The 19,757-nt window shown below is 45.4% G+C and overlaps 1 protein-coding gene and 1 long non-coding RNA gene across 6 annotated transcripts in view; one reads left to right on the top strand and one right to left on the bottom strand.

Moving 5' to 3' along the window:
• Nucleotides 1-11,325, top strand: part of LOC131755517 (uncharacterized) — a 77,461-nt gene extending 66,136 nt beyond the window's left edge. Inside the window, exon 6 of one of the 2 annotated variants that reach the window (XR_010840368.1) lies at nucleotides 10,830-11,325. This is a non-coding gene — a long non-coding RNA (uncharacterized lncRNA). The remainder of the gene's footprint in view (nucleotides 1-10,829) is intronic. The other variant, XR_010840367.1, reaches the window with a different exon arrangement.
• The window catches only part of LOC131755785 (UDP-N-acetylglucosamine--peptide N-acetylglucosaminyltransferase 110 kDa subunit-like), a 66,755-nt gene that overhangs the window by 22,239 nt on the left and 24,759 nt on the right, over nucleotides 1-19,757 (bottom strand). The gene's annotated exons all lie outside the window — the stretch shown is intronic.

The following is a 19,757-nucleotide window of genomic DNA, read 5'->3' as shown; positions in this document are numbered from 1 at the left end:
GAAAGGAACATTCCCTCACTCCCCACCACCACCACCGCCAGCAGTAAAAAGTGATCATCCACATGGACAATGTAAAAGAAATCAGAAACTACGCTAACTCTGATTCACTCTTCGTATACCCACAGCTAATCAGGAGCCTTGTGCAAAAGCATCTTGAGTAGTTGCTAATAAAACTCTTTAGAAGCAGACCCCTCCGCATGCCTCAAAGGGAAGATGCAGACCTGTATGCTTCAGGATTTTCTCACCAAAACCCCACACAATTTCTGTACTACTCCAGCCACGTATCGCCTAGCCCTACCCTCATACCTGTTTTTCTTGGTTTAGTAATAAAGAAACACAGGTGGAAATAAAGAAGAGATATCAGGTAGAAAGCTATAATAGTGGGGAAAATAATATAAGTGAAGTCAAGTACCACCACCATTTACTAGTAGTGAACTTTCAGCACCAACATTAACATTTTTTCCTGTTCTATCTGTAAATAATAACTAATATGTATATAACAATTTTCAATTTAATCAAATCTCATTTTTATAACTAACTACTTCACAACAAGTAACACGCTAAGGCAACATCAATAGATGAAAATAGGTAGAAAATAGATGAAAAAAGGTAGTCCCTGGCCCCAAGGAACGTTGCCCAGGGGAAAACAGAGTTATGTAAACATACAATACAGTGTAGCGAGTGCAACAATCAGGCATGCAGGAGTGCAAGGGTAGCAAAAAGGAGCGTGCGGTCACAACACTAAAAAGAAGACTGCACAGAAGACATAATACGTACATTGAGTTTTGAAAAATGAAGTGCGTTTCCCAGGTGCCCCATAGGGAGAAAGGAATTCTTGGAGGAGGGAAAAGGATAAATGAAGGCACTGAATTGTTCATAGAATCGAGAAGTGAAGTAGGCAATGGCAGGAGAAATGATTGGACACAGGCATCATGAATACTAGTGTGTCTGCATTTTAGCAAGTCCATTCTAAAGGAAACTTTGAGGATCAACTCGGGGGTGGGGGGCCGTGGGGGGACAGAACTAGTCACTCCTGCCAGAAACACTGGAACCACTTTCTACCAAGCCACCAAATAAAACGACTTCAAAGGCAACATGGTATCACAGGAAAGGCTTGATTTTTTGTTTGTTTGTTTTTAGTTCATTAGGCCTCACTTAAAATTCTGATTCCACAATGCACTTGCTTTGGGATCTTGAACAACACTCATAACCTCTGCAAGTTTCAGTACCGTAAGTTTATGTGATTACCTTCATCTGTAATATCCCTGCGCTGCAATCTTAATGGAAATTCAAGTTCAGGTCAAAGACAAGTTTCTCTGTGACTTCTCCTCTGAATTGATTCAAAAGCCGTTCTCTCCTGTCCTCATTTGGCTTCTCTAATGGAATCTCATAAGAACTTCTATGACCTCTTTGGTTTTTTGTTGTTGTGGTTGTCTGTTGGTTGTTTTTTAATTGAAGTATGGTTGATTTACAATGTTGGGTTACTTTCAGGTGTACAGCACAGTGATTCCCTTTACACATTCTTTTCCCTTCTAAGTTATTACCAAATATTGAGTAGAGTTCGCTGTGCCATAGAGGAGATCCTTGCTGTATCTATTCTATGCCTTCTTTGAATGACATAGCACTTGTTGTCTGTATCATTTGTATGTCTGTGGTTGCTTTGTGACTGAAAATGAAATGTTTCTATTTGTTCATGTCCTGGCCCTTCCTTAAAAATATGTTCATTTATCTATTTCATATTCATTGACTACATCTTAGACACGGTGTTAACTTCTGCTTCTAGATGTTAGTAAAATATAGACCTTCCTGCTCAAAAGGTCACAGTATTTGTGGGAAAACAAAAAAAATGCACAACCTATGTCTCAAAGAGCTTTGTACTTCCCAAAGACAACACACGTAGTAGGTACAATAAATACATGTATCATACGTAAATGTATAAATAGTTAATGGGATTAAAAACTAGAGATAACTGCTTTTCGATTCTGAGGAAATGATGATTATATTTCACCAGGAGCTCAATACCACTCTGAGAATGAGGGCTTAACCCCCGTCCTGACTCAATGCATCGCTTTCCTATATAAAAATACACAAGTCTGTACATACGCTCTAGCAAAAGGCTTATCTGGCATGAATTTCAGATAGCAAGAAGAAAAATTCAAGAGGTTCAGAGAAGCATCCAGAAGCTCACATGATTACCTGGCACTAATGCAACTTGCTTGACAGGAAAACAGAGCTGGAAATCTCACAAAATTAGATGATCTTTGAAGAATTTCAAAACCGCTTGCTATTCACTGGAAATCCTAGAAGAATAGCTTCTTTTAAATGTACTGATAATATGCTTTACAGCTTAATATTCAGCAGCCTATGTTTTGGCTAAGTCAGCTTCAGGAAAGAAGGAAACTTGTCGTTTAGCTCCATTTACTTTGGAACCTCTGGTTCCAAACATCTACTTCTGTGCTCAGTCATCATCTGTAAAATGGAAGCAACTCTAAAAAAACATAGTTACAGAGATGTTGCACAGTTTCATGTGTCATTGTCTTCATTTGTTTCACAATACCAATAACATCTAAGCTACTACTGAAAGAGTGCTATGTTATTTGGGGTCATCTAGTGCAGCTCTGTCAAAGTAAAGAAAAGGAAAGGGGTCTAGAATAACTATAATTTTCCCAAGGGGACACAATTATTTTACGGTAAATCTGGGACAAGAACCCTGATCTCTTTGATCCCATTCCATTGTTCTTTCATTGGGTTCTGAACAAGCCAGAGAAATCAAGAGAAATAAAACTCCTATGGGCTATGTCACTGGGACAGGACTTGGCAAGATTGGAATTGGAGCACTACATATTAAGAGGTATCTGGGAAATTCTTCCAACTAATTGAGATATACAGACCAGGTACATAGAAAACAGTACATTTTCTGAAGATGATTCTGTGGCATGAACAGAACTGGTAACCGAAGGGGTGTGTGTGCTGGAGTTCCAAACAGGATGGGTGAATTCTTGTTTTCTGGCACCTTGAAGACTCCACCCCAATATGCACATTAAAATAAAATTAACATTTGAACTGTGTCATATTTAATCCTGCATGCTCGTGTAAGTCAACAAAATATTCTATATATCACTTAAGTTGTCACTTACTTTTTAACTAGATTTTTAATTTCTAAAAGTCTTTTCAAACACAAAACAGAGGTTGCAAAATGGTATATGGGAAGCTGCAGAGATGAAATAAACGTATTTCATTCAGCATAAAGATGAATATCCAAACAACTTCTTCAGAGCCGAAAGTGTCCAAATCCACTGTCTTCAGTTTGTAGTCAAGGCTTCCGAAAAAATATGCTAATGGATTCCTAATTACCCAAATGCCCCATATCTGTTTCACTAAGTATCATTATATATCATGGAAAGTTTTCTCAGTGACAGAGAAAGACATCCTGGCTGAACATCCCCCTGCCCGTGACTCAAAGATGATGGTCTTCAAGCTACCTTGAAGGCGTTGGAGCCCACTTTATCCATTACTAATAGTAATGGAGGAAAACACTTAATATTCTGTTTGCTCTGTAGTTGTTAAATCACTTCTTCCCTTCATTAAAATGGATGGCCCATGGGCTTCCCTGGTGGCGCAGTGGTTGCGAGTCCGCCTGCCGATGCAGGGGACGCGGGTTCGTGCCCCGGTCCCGGAGGATCCCACATGCCGCGGAGCGGCTGGGCCCGTGGGCCGTGGCCGCTGAGCCTGCGCGTCCGGAGCCTGTGCTCCGCAGTGGGAGAGGCCACAACAGTGAGAGGCCCGCGTACCGCAAAAAAAAAAAAGGATGGCCCATAATTGAGTCAGTTTCCATAATTGGAAACTGAACAAATTTTGTTGGTTTTATTAATGTCATAGGTTTCTAGGGAGGGTCTACTCAATAACTAAGTCTAGTTTCAGTTACAAATAAATTATAATGTAACTTTGAATAAATTAAGCTCATCATAAAGGAAGGATACTGATAGTTGCTACTACCCCTTCACTGAGGGGCTCTTGTAAAACACTAAATAAAGTAACACAGGTGTATATGCGTGCATATATTTTCAATTATATTTGTACACATTTAAAAAGACCTCTACAGAATGCATTCTAAAACTCTTGAAGCTGTGTGTCCCTAGTTCCCAGGTCTCTCATTAAAACTACTTACATGAACAAAATCGTATCTATTAGGAGAGCTATCAGAGTGCTCCAAATACTACTTCTTGCACTACCTGTCCCAACCCGTTGCCTTCCTCTTCCCATTAGTCCTCAATTTAGAAACCCCGGAAATGTGTTCATTAATTTATGAACATATTTCTTCATTCAGCCAAGAAAACTGATTGATCCCTTCCCAAATTGCAGGCACCATTCTTCACTATGTTTCATAGGCATGTTCAGGAAACACAGCAGTGATGAACACAGATGAATAAACCCTCTTGAGCTGAGGGGGGAGACAAAAGTCAAGAAGCCAATATAAAATCATAAGTATACATATGTAAATAGAAATGAAATAAATGGATAGAATAACTAGTATATCAGGGAAGTGCTGGAGAAAAACAGCAAGCAGGGAAGGGAGATGGAGATTGTTAGCTGGTAGGAGGAGGCTGCGATCTGAAACGAAGTGATCCATGAGGGCTTTCTGGGGAAGATAAAATGTAAGCCGGAACTTCAGGTTGTGAGAGGGAGCAAGGAGCGCACGCACCTGGGAAGTGAAGGGTCCAAGCAGAGGGAACACGCAGACGGAAAGGCAATGAGGAAAGGGTGGGCTTGGAGGATCCGAGCAGCAGAAAGGATGTCAGAGTGTGGAAAACACAGCGAGCAAAGTGGAGAGGAGAAGGAAATAGTCAGAGAGCAAACAGAGGTCCAGATTTCTAGGGCTGTGGAGGCACTTTGAGGACTTTGCTTTTTCTGTGAAGAAGCCATTGAAGAGATGTGAGTGACATGAACTGACTTATGTTTTAACAGGATCTCTCTGGATGCCATGTTGATTAGAGACTGTAGGAGAATAAGGACAAGCCCCAGAAGACCAATAGTTGAATCAAAGAAGTGATTACTCAAAAATGCGCTTCCTCCTCAGTGAGGACGCAGAGCAGGGATCCGCACATAATGGCCACAAATCACATCAGGCGCTCAGCCTGGATCTGTGGGACTGTGAGCTAATAATGGTTCTCACGCTTAGAAAGCTTGTTGAAGAAGAAAGAGGACGAGAAGTTACAGAAACTGTATATGGCTCACAAAGCCTAAGATATTTAAAATCCAGAAAATGCTTTCCAACACCTGATGTAAAGCATGTGGCTGGTAGGAGGCGCTCAACAAAATTTGGAAGAGGAATACATGAGTCAATTAGTGCCTGAAAACATTGTAAAGTGATAGATGTCAAGAAACATTTATGCCTTCAACATTAACCTTCACAAATGATGCCATTTCCATTGAGATTTTGAAAAATATATTCTGGCTTTCAAAACAATAAACCAGAAGGCATTTCCTCACATAAGCAAGGTCATAAACAACTGTCACGTAAAGTTGAAATAGCAACAAATCAAATAATAACAAAAACATTTTTATACATTTTTAAACCTTACAAAGGTTTATTTCATGTTCATTATCTAATTTAATCCTCAAATCAACGCCATGAGATAGTTATTACTTTCCCATTAGAAACAACCACATAGTAAATCCTTAGTGATTGCTCAAGAAAAGCTGAAATCTGGAGTGTTACATCTATTAATGCCCAGGTTGGGTTTTTCCCATGGGAACATTGGATTCTAAAATCAACAGGGATTTTCAGATCCAGATGGCAGGCTAGGAAACATCTTTACTTTCTGTTCCTCCTGAAACCATATTGAAATAAAACTGTAGAAATACCAAAATTAATCAACCAATAAAAGCCAAGACACTTTGGAAGTCATCAACCACAGAAAGATGTCAACACACTTCGAGAAGGCAAACAGTGAAATGGAGGAGCCATGAATAAAATAATGAAGAAAAGACTACCCTAAGTAAGGTCTGCACAAAGCCACTCAGCTTTTGCTGAGCTCTGGTTATAGTAAAGGGCAGAGGAAAGAAGAGGGGCTGAAAACAAGGAGAAAAAAGTCATTTTAGGAAAAAAAGTTCATTTAATGAGCTCCAGGCAACACTCAGCCTGCTGCCATACTAACTCGTGAATTACAATGGATTGTTGGTAAGCAAGACAAGACAAGACAGACAAGACAATCAAAACAAACAAAAATCAAGACACTGTTTCTTACTGAACTCTTCCCAAATGAGATCAAGGAATGATGGTTCAATGCCACAGCTGTAAATCATTTCTGCTCTTGGGGAGCTTAGAAAGGGCTTAGAATATTTACCCTTTCTTTTCAGACAGAATTTAGGTCGGAGCAAAAGCTTTTGTGGCCTCCAACCCTACAGTTTATTGGGGATGGAAGTCCAAATTTGCTGTGACATACCATAAAAAGAATCTCATCAACAGAGGGTCACACTAATTTTGGAATATATGAATTATGCCCAGTGTTACTTTAAATAGATTTTAAACAAAAATATATAAATACATTTTTGCTCATCTATATGATTCTGGGTTCTGAAACTTCTACATGTCACATGTGTGATATATAACACACAATGTCAGCCCCAGGAGGCAGAAAACACTCCAGTGAAGCAAGGCAAAGAAATGAGTTTTAAACAAGGTAAAGTGCTGTGTAGACCAGGATTGTTCAATTCTTTCCTGTCATGCTGAAGCTTCCAGCTCCTGAATAACAACACATGTTTCCCTTGTCCTAGACACCCAAGAGTACGTCTCCTCTCTTGGGCATAAGAATTTCTAGAGTTACATATGTGTAGTCAAGGGTGGACCCAGCTGGCAGACTCACAATGACCAAATTGTGTTGATCGTACTTTAAACTTTCATAGCTCGACGCTCAAGTTGCAATAAATGATATATTTGCTTTCTAGACATGAAGGAGATGCCTTACTGGATATACTCCAGAAAGGCCAGAGAAACTGGTTTCTAATCCAAACGGAAAAATTCACTGGTGAATTTCTTTCAGGATACCCCATGATTTATCTAGAATATAATCTTTACATATCTGGATCCTTCAAACTAGACAAAGGGAAAATCCTAGCTTCAATCCTCACTTAGAAATGTGGAATGGTGCTATGCTCACAACTGGTGGTCCCTGACCTGTATCTTCTGAGATTAGAACCCAGTGTGATGGATAACCAAGTCATGCATTGAACAAAAGAAGACCTCCTACAGGGCAGTGTAGCTGTTCCTTACAGGTATGGCACTTAGGCCTAAGTACCATAAGGACTACAAGAAAAAAAGGAAAACAAGTAACACATGAAGCATATATGATAAGGAGGCACCACAGTCCAGAGCACGAGCTCTGGAATCACACAGGCTTGGTTCGAATCCCGGCTAAGCCACTACCATCTGTATACCCTGAAGAACAGTCGAAGGTTTAAATGTTGTTTTACCAAATTTCAAAAAAGAAGTGAAGAAAGAACCTATCTGCCAGGAAGGGACATCGTGGGGTGCAGCATGCAGTCAGGTCAGGCTCTGCATCCCCTGCTCAGAAACCTTCACCGCCTGGCTCATGGTGATGCTGGCAGCTGAGCAGCCCTGGAGGAGGTGCTCCAGTCTCCAGGCCTCGCAGAGAAGCTGGGGAGGTCCCCGGAGGAGGCTGGCCACACCCTGGCAACTCTGGGTGCCTCCTGCCCTCAGCTCTGAGCAGGCTCTACTCTCTGGCCCCGTGGTGGGGAACGGCTGGCCGATACATACGCAGGGCTGAGGGGCCTGCAGATCTGGTGCCCAGGCAGGGTGAGCTCTGGACGAGAAGGCTTCCACAGTCCCCAACAGTCTCTGCACGGTGGCCCGTCTGGTGCTAAACACCTGCCACACACAGCGAGAAGTCCCAGACGCTAGAAAGTCCAGAAGGGGCCCCGCCCTTTGCCCTTGGGCCGGGGTTTCTCCAGGGGCTGGGTTTGCATGTGCTCCCCCACCCCCGCCTCACCCCCTGCCCCGCCCACCCTTTCTCTGTGATGCGTACAATGGACATGTCACAGAGCCAGGCTGAGCCTTCCAGTGTCCAGTGCGTGCTGGATCTTGAGAAGAGTTAGAAGCTAGGGAGAAGCTCTTCCACTTTTACTCTCTGCTCTCAGATCAGGCAGGCAGCAGCTCTGATATGGAAGCGATGGACACCACACCTCCTTCCCAGGCTATTATTTTCCATTCCGCTCCTGTTTTCCCCAGCACCCCATTTATGGCTTTGGCGGGCACCGATGCCTCAGCAGGCAGCATCTCTGACCCCGAACCTATGGACACCACACCTCCTTCCCAGGCTTTTATTTTCCATTCCGCTCCTGTTTTCCCCAGCACCCCATTTACGGCTTTGGCGGGCACCGATGCCTCAGCAGGCAGCACCTCTGACCCCGAACCTATGGACACCACACCTCCTTCCCAGGCTTTTATTTTCCATTCCGCTCCTGTTTTCCCCAGCACCCCATTTACGGCTTTGGCGGGCACCGATGCCTCAGCAGGCAGCACCTCTGACCCCGAACCTATGGACACCACACCTCCTTCCCAGGCTTTTATTTTCCATTCCGCTCCTGTTTTCCCAAGCACACCATTTACGGCTTTGGCAGGCACCAATGCCTCAGCAGGCAGCACCTCTGACCCCGAACCTATGGACACCACACCTCCTTCCCAGGCTTTTATTTTCCATTCCACTCCTGTTTTCCCCAGCACCCCACTTACGGCTTTGGCGGGCACCGATGCCTCAGCAGGCAGCACCTCTGACCCCGAACCTATGGACACCACACCTCCTTCCCAGGCTTTTATTTTCCATTCCACTCCTGTTTTCCCCAGCACCCCATTTACGGCTTAGGCCGGCACCGGTGCCTCAGCAGGCAGCACCTCTGACAGCAAAGCTATGGGCACCACACCTCCTTCCCAGGCTGTCATCTGCCAGTCTGCCCCGTCTCCAAGGAGAACCACTACCCATTTCACACCACTGTTCCAAGATATGAGAACACACCACCCAGTGGTAGCAATGCCTCAGCCCATGCCTCGACTCATTTACCTGCAACACCGGCCAACAGATAGACCAACACTTCAAAGTTATGACAGAAAGTTGAGTAAGTTATACACTTGCAACTTCATTGATTATTATTAACGAGCACAACTGTAGTGCTTAGACTGTAACAAGTACTATTCTAAGTGCTTAGCAAATATTAACTCACTTGACTCATAATGGCAACCTTATAGGTAGGTACTATTCATAATATTCACCTTTTTGGGGGGAAACTGAGGCCCAGAGAGGCTGAATAGCTTGCTTAATGCCACACAGTAAGTTGGTGGCAAAAACCCAGGATTAAAACCAGACTGTCTAGACTTTCATCACTTTGCGGTGTCCCCTTCTTATAAGTTGTGGTTAGGGAAGGGACTAAATTGACAAGACTCTGAACTAAAAGGAGAAGGGAGAAATGAGAAAGTGAGTGATCCTAGAAACTAGAGAAGATGTAGCCTCAACGGTATTTAGTTCAATGGTATTATTCAGTCTACTACAAGGGAGATACTATTATCTTTCTCAGATGCAGGAAATGAAGTTTAAGGAAGAATTTGTCTTAGGTCTACAACTTCCAGAGTAGAGATTTAAATTCTGCCAGTGAGACTTTAGGACACACTCTAAACAACTTTAATCTGTGTCCTTAACTACTGCATAATCCTTGGTTAAGAGTCACACTTAAGTATCAAGACCCAATTGAATACAACACTATGTACTGTCTCCTCTTTCACTTTATTTGCCTGGTGTGTTCATGAATCTTGCCAGGAGCAGAAGAGTTCAGAAAATGGTTATGCACGTTTGCTAACAGAAAGCATTTACTGTTTGATGTGCACGGAATAACGGAAGGCTTTTTAAAATAAAATATGTCACCAAGTAGTCAAGTGTCACGACAGAGCTAGCCCCGTGGGAGTCATGAGGAGACTAAAATTATCTCCAGTTGTGCAGGTAAGAAAAGTTTAACTAAAGGCAGGTGTAGTTGAGCCAAGCCCTACAGCACAGAAGTAGGAATTTGGATATTCACGAATGGGACAAAAGACATTTGAGGCATGGGAAACAGTTTAATGCAGAATGGATGAGAAATATGCATTAGACCTATTCTACATCAACTGGCTTATTAACTCAGTAAATCAGATTTAGTCAGTCAAAGTAGCTTGAGCTGATTACTTATCCAGGGGATAGCTGTTCAGAGTAATTTTTGTCATAGAACAGGAAATAAAATTGTTGAACTACAGCTTTAGGCTTGCTAAGTGAAATAGATTGCTCTAGATGATTTTCAAGTGACTTACTTGGTATTATTCACAAAATTGGGGGTTAACAATTGCTTAAGAAAACAAAGAGAATTGATTTGAAATAGTACTTGAAGGAGTTACTGTGTAAAGTATCTGTTCAGTAGCTCATGGTAAATGGATGTTTATAATCTCCATTGGACAACCAACTACCTTTTTGCAAGTGGTAATGTGAATTGCTGTTGCATACACTATAGTAATGACCACCTATCTAATTTGCTGTCCAAACCAGAAATCTTCTAACAATACTGGTCTCCTAATAAAAATAAGCACGGAGGTAACACACACTGGGTGTCTCCCATGTGCCTGTGCATGCATCTATATCTCACTGAACCCCCAGAACAGCCCCCAAGAGAGGGACTCCGAGTGTCCCCATGCTGCTGGTGGAGAAACAGGCACAGGAAGGTTCAATAGTCTATCTAGCTGAGATCACACAGAGGGTGGGAGAGCCCATTTTTAAACCATCTGCCTCCAATTCCAGGTGCCAGGAGCCAGACTCAGCCTACAGCTCTCTTCTGCTCGTCTGGAGGTGAAACCATGTGTCATGATTAGTCAAATCCTGTCTTCACTCATCAAAGGAGCTTGAACACTTGCACGTCTTTGCCCCAGTATTGTCCAGGAACTTGGAATCAGCTCTGCCTAGTTAGGCGGAGCCTGTTAATACTGGAGAGGACCACCGATCTTCCCCCTGGGCAAGTGCCTTTTGACCTCCTGCCATCAGAGGGCCAAAAACTCCAGCCAGAGAATGTGCTGAGCCCTGTTGCCTAGTTACGCCAGCTCAGAACGATGATGAGCACACCTTTTTCCAATCACCTTTCCTCATGCTCCCCATGCCTCATACTGCCCTGCCTCTTTATTCTTTGTCCCATAGATACCCCAAGCCCCTTGCCTTTGGGGAGGCGGATTTGAGACCTATTCTCATGTCACTTCCTCACTTGGTTGGCTGCCTCGTGAATAAAGCTCCTCTTTGCTGCAAACCTCAGCATCTCAGTATTTTGGCTTGCTGTGCCTCAGACAAAATGGTTGGGAGCAGTGGTAAAGGTCCCTTGCCTGCGAAGGAAACTGGTTACTAGTGGTCATGCTGCCGATGTTTTCTCCTCCCGGGGGGGCAGACGTCCTGCTATTCCGGAAAGGGAGGAAGGCAGGAGCTGGACCCTTGCTCTCAGTGTCACCGTCACGTAGGAGCTCGTTAGAAGCACAGAATCCAGGCCCCACCCAGAACTACTGAATAACAGCCTGCATTTAACAAAATCCACGAGAGGCATACCCATATTCAAGTTGGAGAGGCTCCAAAGCTGGAGTCCAAGGAGCTCACCCCTAGGGTCATCCCCTCCTCTGCAGCCAATGAAAACCAAGCAGAGATTCATCCCGAGTGTACTCTGCCTCAGTCACTTGGATATCACGTGAGCTCATTTAATCTTCCCCAGAACCTGCAAATGAGACTGAGGGTCAGAGTGGTCAAGCACCCAAGGTTCCATAAAAGAACATGACCAAGGCTCACTGGAGCCCAGACCTCCAAAGAAGAAGGCCCTTGGGCACAGCATGGCACCACAGCAGCCCAAACCGTGGGCCTGGAGGGTAGGCCATGGTCCCCATGCACAGTTCACACCATTCGACAGATGCCCACAGCAGACCACAAGGCAATATGAGAAGTAAGTTCTGATTGTGGAATGTCTGAATTTTGAGATTTAAAGAAAATCTCTGTTTTGGGGGGCTGGTTAAAACAGTTCTACAAAGGAGTAAAGAGAAGGAATCTCAAGGCCCCTTCTGGACTTAGAATTTAATGCCTATTTATTGAGAACCTCTCCGTGCATTTGCTCAGTCCTACGTCAAGACGAACGTCTCTGAGCCCTAGAAGCTTAGGTTCTAAAAAGGCCACAGAAATGGGTGAGACCTAAAAAAATGCGAGAACAATGCAACGGCCTTAATCAGACTGGCTTTGCTTTGCTTTGCTTATAAGTCACTGACTTTAAACTGAATATGGTGTCATGTCTTTATTTTTCTTGAAGTGTTTTTTTAAAGATTTTCTTCCATGGTAAGACTTTTATATTGTATTTTTCTTAAAGTGGAGTGTGGTACATTTACCCTCCAACAGATGATTGCTTATAACTCACCTCGCTTTATTAAGTATACCGCTAGAGGCTTCTATGCCCCTACTAAGAAAAATGCATTTTCAGGCCCATTCAAACCAATGAAAATCCAAGTTTTCAGAGCACAAGGTAATGAAAATTCTCTCCATCGGCATCTTTTACTACTTTTAATCTGTTGACAGACCCTAAGTGTCTCAGAGGAAAGGTACTGTAGCGGGAATTGTCATCGTTAACAGCATTCCATACAGGTAACTCTTGATTGTTCCAATTTCCCCCAAATTTGGACACATTTACTCCCTCTATAACATCTCTAGGGTGTGCAAAAGAAAAAAAAGAGGCCTGTACAATTTATGTCTCAAAATATACACATAAATATTTTGCACATACAAACAGGGAAACCTTGTAAATAATGGATGGGGAGCAATGTAATGTCGATAATGGAACTACTCATTTCGAAAGAGAACACTGTCACCAAGTGTCCCCTCACCAAAACTGACTGGGAATTTTTAGGGGCCGCCAAAGCAGAGGTGGAGATTTATAGGAACCTGGGATGTTTGAAAAATGGTTTTGTACGACCTCCTTGAGGAAGGCACCAAGCACCATCCAAATTGCAAAAATGGCTCCAGGTTGACTCCTTGTGTCCTCACTCTTTGCAATGTGACATTCCAACTTCTCCCATCAAGAGGCAGAGTTGATTTCCCCACTCTTGAAGTTAGGTGATGTGCCATGGCCAATAGAAAGCAGCAGAAACAATGGTGGACCAGTTCAGAGCCAGGTCCGTCTGGGCTTCTACTCTCCCTCTCGGAGCCCTGCTGCCCCCGTGGGTACAAGCCCCAGTTACTAGCTGGGGCCTAAGAGGCATGTGGCCCAGTCAGGCCCCAGCTGCCCCCACAGGTGTAGCAGCAATTCCAGCCATGATAAGCAGGGTTGTGAGGAAGAATTAAGAGCATAAGCCTATGCTATCATCTATAAACCACTCTGTCAACCTACGACATTATTTTTCAAAAGCATTTTTGTTATTTTGAATCCCTGCCTGGACATATTGAAAACAGCACTTCAATGACTGTTGGAGAGCAAAGGATGCAACCTGAAATTGAGAGTCAAAGATATTAGTTTATCCAGATTCACAAATTTGTATAAATTACTAGAAAATCATCTGAAGAAAAATAGACATGAATGAAAAAACAGTCCAAAGAACACGGGTGAAGAAACATCTGCATTTAACACCAACTAGTACATCAAAGATGTAATGGAAAGTATATGTTTGGTTCTCTGTATAATGCTGTATAATTTTCATCACAAAAGCATTACTTGATTTGTACATACTTGGAAGCAAACAAAGCATTAAGGTTATCTGCTGGGGTGCAAACTGGCCCTTATACACAGAGGACAACGAGAGACTGAAGAAAGAGGCAGCCCACTCCAGACTAGTCAGTGGCAGTTTCAACAAGCAAGGGAACCTGCTTACAAAGCTTGCCTTGGTCAGCTGAAAGACAAACAGATCTCAGCACCCACGCGCCAGAATCTTGAGTTTACACAGAGATCTTAACAGGGTTCAGTCACATATACTGTCCACATGGTCTCAAGAACACGTTCCTCTCTCAAGGCTGAGTTTTTGAAAAGGGTTCCCACTGTGGGAACGGTGGGCAGAATGTATATTCCAAGGTCGGGGGAGGGGGGGAGGAGTCTCTGATTGCCCGGGTCCAGCTCTCGGGTCAACTGGCGGTTATGCCCTCTCAGTGGCGTCCTCTGACATTTCAGCAAGGAAGGACGCCAGAAAAAGACAGCCTAGGGCAGAAACCACTCAACTTCTTGTCACGAATGCCAGGGCAACCCAAGCAAGTGGATATACAAGCCTACGTAGGGCCTGGAAGTAGGAAGCATTGGGGGACTACACCTGGGCCGGTCCTGACCTCCCTCCCCAAAGGGACAAGGAGAGCAGAAACCTGGATGGAGTCAAGAGAGAGAACCAAGAAAGGCAAGGCTGGATATGGAGCAACATGTGGATTCAGGAGCATGTGTCTCACAACTGCCGGGGCTCTGCACACCAGCTGCATCCCCGTTCTCCTTGACCCTCATTGGTATAATTAACTCAGGGTGGGCTCATTCCGGCTGCCAAGTCACTTCCACCTGTCCATGGAGTTGACAGTTACTTGCTCACAGTGAACCAACCTCCCTGGACCTAACAGCTACCGCAGGAGGCGGTAGTGGAGAGCAAGGTGACGACAACGACCAGATGCGAAGGAGGAAGAGACGCTCAGTGGACCGACTGGGGCGGTTGATGGTGTGGGGTTAAGTCTGCAGAGCTAAAGGGGCCAGATGTAGAAAAGGGAAGGGGAATTGTGAGGATATAGTCAAGCCCCATCGTATGGATATTTCATCCATATGTTGTATACAAATTCCATTAAATTTGCTCTGAATGGAAAAGAGAGAAGAAAGTTATCCTTTCAACCGTGTCAGTGACTTCATTTACCATCTCATTGGATGAGCTCAGAGCCCAGGGTCAGAGGGAAATGGGAGCTGTGAGTCTGCCATCTCTCAGGAAGTCTCAGGCCTCAGAGCCAAACTACCTCACCTTTCGCACTTTGCAAGCAACGTTACTCCTAAGTGCGAGTCACCCTCTTCATCGGGTTCTCCAAGAAACAGCAATCTCTCCCAATGAGAGAGGAAAAATGGGCTACTTTGGCTTTTTGAGGCACAATATGTAGTTCTCCAAAATGGTACCTGCCTGGGGGGGTTTTCAAGAAAATTAACCGTCAGTAGTGATTTGTTTGTCATCACATAACGTACCCAGATGTGCTGAGAAAGAAGAAAGGACAAACGAATCAAGGGCAGCTGATCCAAGGAGGCAAGGGGCAACTTCCACAGCCTACGTGGAAAGCTAGAGAAAGGGAACGTCCAGCTGGTGGGAGCTGAAGACAGAGGCCAGTCCTCCTTGGGCTCGGGATGCCACCCTCTCTTCCTACATCTTCATGCTCTCCTTCTCTGTTGGCCCCTCCCAGCCAGAGTTAAAGAGCCACAAGGAAATGCCCTCCTCCACTCTATTCTCCTGTCCTTCTATCCACCCCTCCCTTCTTTCCCTTTGCCATCAATTTCTTGACTTGCCCCCCATTGCTCCCCTCCCATCTACACTGCGATCTGGTTTCTGCCCCACTACTCTCATGAAACGGATCTCCTTGAAGCCCCCAATGATTTCTCCGTTGACAAGTCCAGGGGACTACTTCTCAATCCTTATCTATGTGACCGCCAAGCCGAGTTATATCTTTATTTTATTCTATTCTATTTTATTTTATTTTTTTGCGGTACGCGGGCCCCTCACTGCTGCGCCCTCTCCCGTTGCGGAGCACAGGCTCCGGACGTGCAGGCTCAGCAGCCATGGCTCCCGGGCCCAGTCCCTCCGCGGCATGTGGGATCTTCCCGGACCAGGGCACGAACCCGTGTCCCCTGCATCAGCAGGCGGACTCTCAACCACTGCGCTGCCAGGGAAGCCCCCGACTTATATCTTAAACAACGTCTCTGTCTTGAAAATCTCTTCCCTTGGCTTCTGCGCCATCCAACCCTCCTGACCGTTTTCTGTCTCTTGGCACCCTCCCAGTCTCTTGTTGAGCTGATCTTCCTTGGGGTATTTCTCAGGGCTCTGTATTAGGCTCTCTGCTCTTCATCCTCTATGCCATCTCCCTCAAGGACCTCATCCTCTCCCCTAGTTTCCATCACCAGCTAAGTCTGTCTCCATCCAAGACCACTCTCTGCACCTTTCAATCTATATATGACTTCCTGTTAAACGTCTCCATTTAAATGTCTCATAAGGCACCTCAAATCCAACACGTCCATATTACTGAATGTCCACTCAGAAAAACAGCCCGTGACAGGTAGTTCAATACGACAAATTTCACATGGTGATGAAAAAGCTAAAAGGCCAAATGGGGGCTTCCCTGGTAGTGCAGTGGTTGAGAGTCCGCCTGCCAATGCAGGGCACACGGGTTCGTGCCCCGGTTCGGGAGGATCCCACATGCCGCGGATCGGCTGGGCCCGTGAGCCATGGCAGCTGAACCTGCATGTCCGGAGCCTGTGCTCCATCCGCAACGGGAGAAGCCACGACAGTGAGGCCCGCCTACCGCAAGAAAAATTTAAAAAATAAATAAATAAAAGGCCAAATGGGATGGTGAGACATCCCAGAGTCACAGCAGAGGAAACCACGCCCACCCCACTGCTGGGCTGGGGGGCAAAGAAGGAAGTGGTGTTGCCACAGCTGCCAGGCAGGAGCTGGCAGCCCAGAGGGAGGGGCTGCCTGGTGGGGCAGCCACTCAGAGCACAGCGGCCACCAGCCCTGCTGCGGCTGCCCAAACAGAGAGCGGAGGGCGGAGGGCGAGGGAAAATACGTTGGCTTCTCCCATCGCCCTGCCCTCCAACCTCCGGCCAATGCTCTCCATTGGCTGAACCTACTTGGAAAAGAGCTGGTGAGGAAATCTGGGCGATGGGGTTTGCAGGATCAGCCCTGTGACACGGAGCAGAGCAGTGGACAGGCAGGGAGCCGGCCTGAGGCAAACAGGTAAAGGGCAGCGCAGTGCCCACTTCTCCTACCTCTCCTGTCCCACTGAGGGGAACCACCTTCATACACGACCTTTCTCTTCCCTCATCTCCCGCATCTACCCATCCCTCCTCTAAGTAGCGCATCCATTCCTCTCTCTCCCTCACAGCCACGGCCATCACTCACTCTCGTTACTGCAGCAGGGCACAGCTCTGCCGTCTCCTGTCTCCAGCCCCCCTCTTCGAATCAGTCACTACACTCCAGCCACAAGGAGTTTTCTCCAATGTGTATCTGACGTCACTCTGCCGCTTCAAGTCCTACAATGGCTGGCCCCTTGTGCTTAGGATCCAGTCCACATTCCATGGCAGGACTTCATCGCGTCTCCAGTCTCCCCTCCCCTGACATACTCCTCCACCCTCCATATTCCCACATCCTGAACCTCAGGCCCCTGAATTTCCTGGGGGCACCTATCAAGTCAGGGCCTTCACATGTGCTATTCTGTCTTCACAGAGCCCTCCCCTATCCTCCACCTCTTCTGGCTTAACCCCTCTCGTGTTGGCCTCAATGGCAGTGCTTCTACGAAGACTTCCCTGGTCCTCCTCACCTGTGTTCCCTTGCACCCAACACTTTCCCCGGTGCTAGGGTTATCAGATTTAACAAATACACCGTGCAAGTTTAACCAGGTGTCCTGTATTTTATCTGCAACCCTACCTGATAGGCACTTGTCCCAGAGTAGGACAACTGCATGTTGGCATTTTAATTTCCCTACTAGGCTCCAAATCGCTTAAGGACAATGATCTTGCCAATACGATTCCCCATTTCACTAACTAACTAGGTAAGGTTGGATGAATGGATCAGTGACTTGCGGATGGGAGTTTTTACTTGAAATCTTATACAACTAGACTTCAGCCCTAAACAGGAGAGATGCTTAAGAGACTAAAAGGAGGCTAATGACAATGACTCATCCAAGTGGCGGCTCCTCGGTTAGTTCTGGGCCAGCCTCTCAGGGTGTAAGAGAAGAACCTGGAGGTGGAAACGGTACACTAAAGGGAAATGACCAGAAGGTATGACTGGAAATGCTTACTTAAAGCTTTCAGCCTGCACAAAGCTAACAGACTAACTTCAGCTGGTTTGGGGATGGCTCTAGCTCAGTTCTGAGTCCTTCACACAGCTGGAAAGTTTATGCTCCTGCTGCTGGGGTTAAAACAGTGGAGAAGGCCAGGAGCGTGGTGCCCAGGACCATCGTCCTCGTTTTACCTTGCAATGGTTTTCCAATAGAAAGCTCAAATCTCGCTCTTTTCAGACCCGGGACCCCAGGGCAAGTAAGGAACAAATATGAAAACGGTGAGAAAGGTGGAAGAAAAGCAAATTAGAGCACACCATCTAAAGAGGCAGCCTCTACTGGCTGCAGACAAACCTCCATGCTGAAATGCAGGCCCACATTTTCTCCCCCTTCAACAAAAGACAGGAATCAAGATGTTAACGCTTCACCTCATGAGTTTTGTTTAAACGTGCCCATTATGTCAATAAGTATTACATGGTTCAAAAAGAGCACAACTATACGTTTATTACTCCGTGTGGGCCTCCAACACTGTACCGTGGAATCAACATGTGTCTCCAGGCTGAGATTCCCCTCAACCTGCAAACCTCAGGCAGATGCTGATTCAAATCCCAGAAGCCTCGAGTTGAAAATCACCATCTGAGATGCTCTGCGGAGTCTAGGGAAGCATTTGCTAATTTGCTCTGGGGCGAAATCTTCTATCAATATCAATCAGGCATGAATGCAGATAATTTTCCCATGCTATCAATATAGCCATCTATATGTTTATTCATATATTCATGTTTATTCATGATATTCATTTATTGAATATCGCATAGGGACCGTTTGGTGGTCAGTAAGTAGTGGAAAGAGGCCCGGAAAAAAAGGTGGTACACTCAGGCTTGAAATCCAGCAGGTACATGCCTCTGCTGCCATACCAGTTATTGATATACTTATCTACGACTTCCATCCTAGTTGGTTAACAGTCTCCACCCCAGCCCTAACCCTGTGGGCCTCAGACCCCAGCAGTGGGCCACTCATCTGTGGCCACCTACAGCGAGCTGCTGCTTTCCTGCAGTCATCCTCTTTTGGCCACTTGTAATTTTGCCCTCTTCAGGGGACCATACTAGTTGTTCAATATTTTGAGCATCACACACCAACTCTCCTAAGAGAGAGTAAAGTGATAAATGTTCCCCCAAATGCTCACGTGGCCTTTGTCTCTCCCTAACCTCTTTTCTTGATTAACTCCTGCTCAACCATTCAGATCTCAACTCAAATGTCACTTCCCATTCCGCTGTCTGGACTGTGTCTCCCTGACATTTACTCTCACAGCTCTGTTCTTTCACTTCGTATCTTGTATCCATTTGCTTATTTGTTTGTCTGCCTCCCTGATGAAGCTGTAAGCTCCATAAAGGCAACAAAAAGCAGAACTTATTTGGCAAGCTGCACAGGCTCCTATATGGTTTAGGTGGGACTGGCCAGCTACCCAGCTCCAAGGATGGGTCCTGTTGTATTCCAGCCAGTTAGCATGTCCCTTCCTCCGGGTCCTACTCATGGGCACAGGGACGAGCACCTGACCTAAGGCAGCCCAAGCAGAGTGAGGCTGGACACTCTGGTGAGGAAAGCAGAGCTACAGACCTGTTCTGAAGAGGCAATGTCACCAATGTGGTTATCCTGAAGCATGACACGAAGGAGGACAAAGACACCGAGTCCTAGAAAGGAGGCTCCAAAGAATACACACCATGGGCCTCT

Source organism: Kogia breviceps, chromosome 4 (assembly GCF_026419965.1).
Source record: "Kogia breviceps isolate mKogBre1 chromosome 4, mKogBre1 haplotype 1, whole genome shotgun sequence".
Taxonomy (NCBI): Eukaryota; Metazoa; Chordata; class Mammalia; order Artiodactyla; family Physeteridae; genus Kogia; species Kogia breviceps.
Note: the sequence above shows the minus strand (reverse complement) of the source record. Positions and strands in the feature narration are given on the sequence as shown.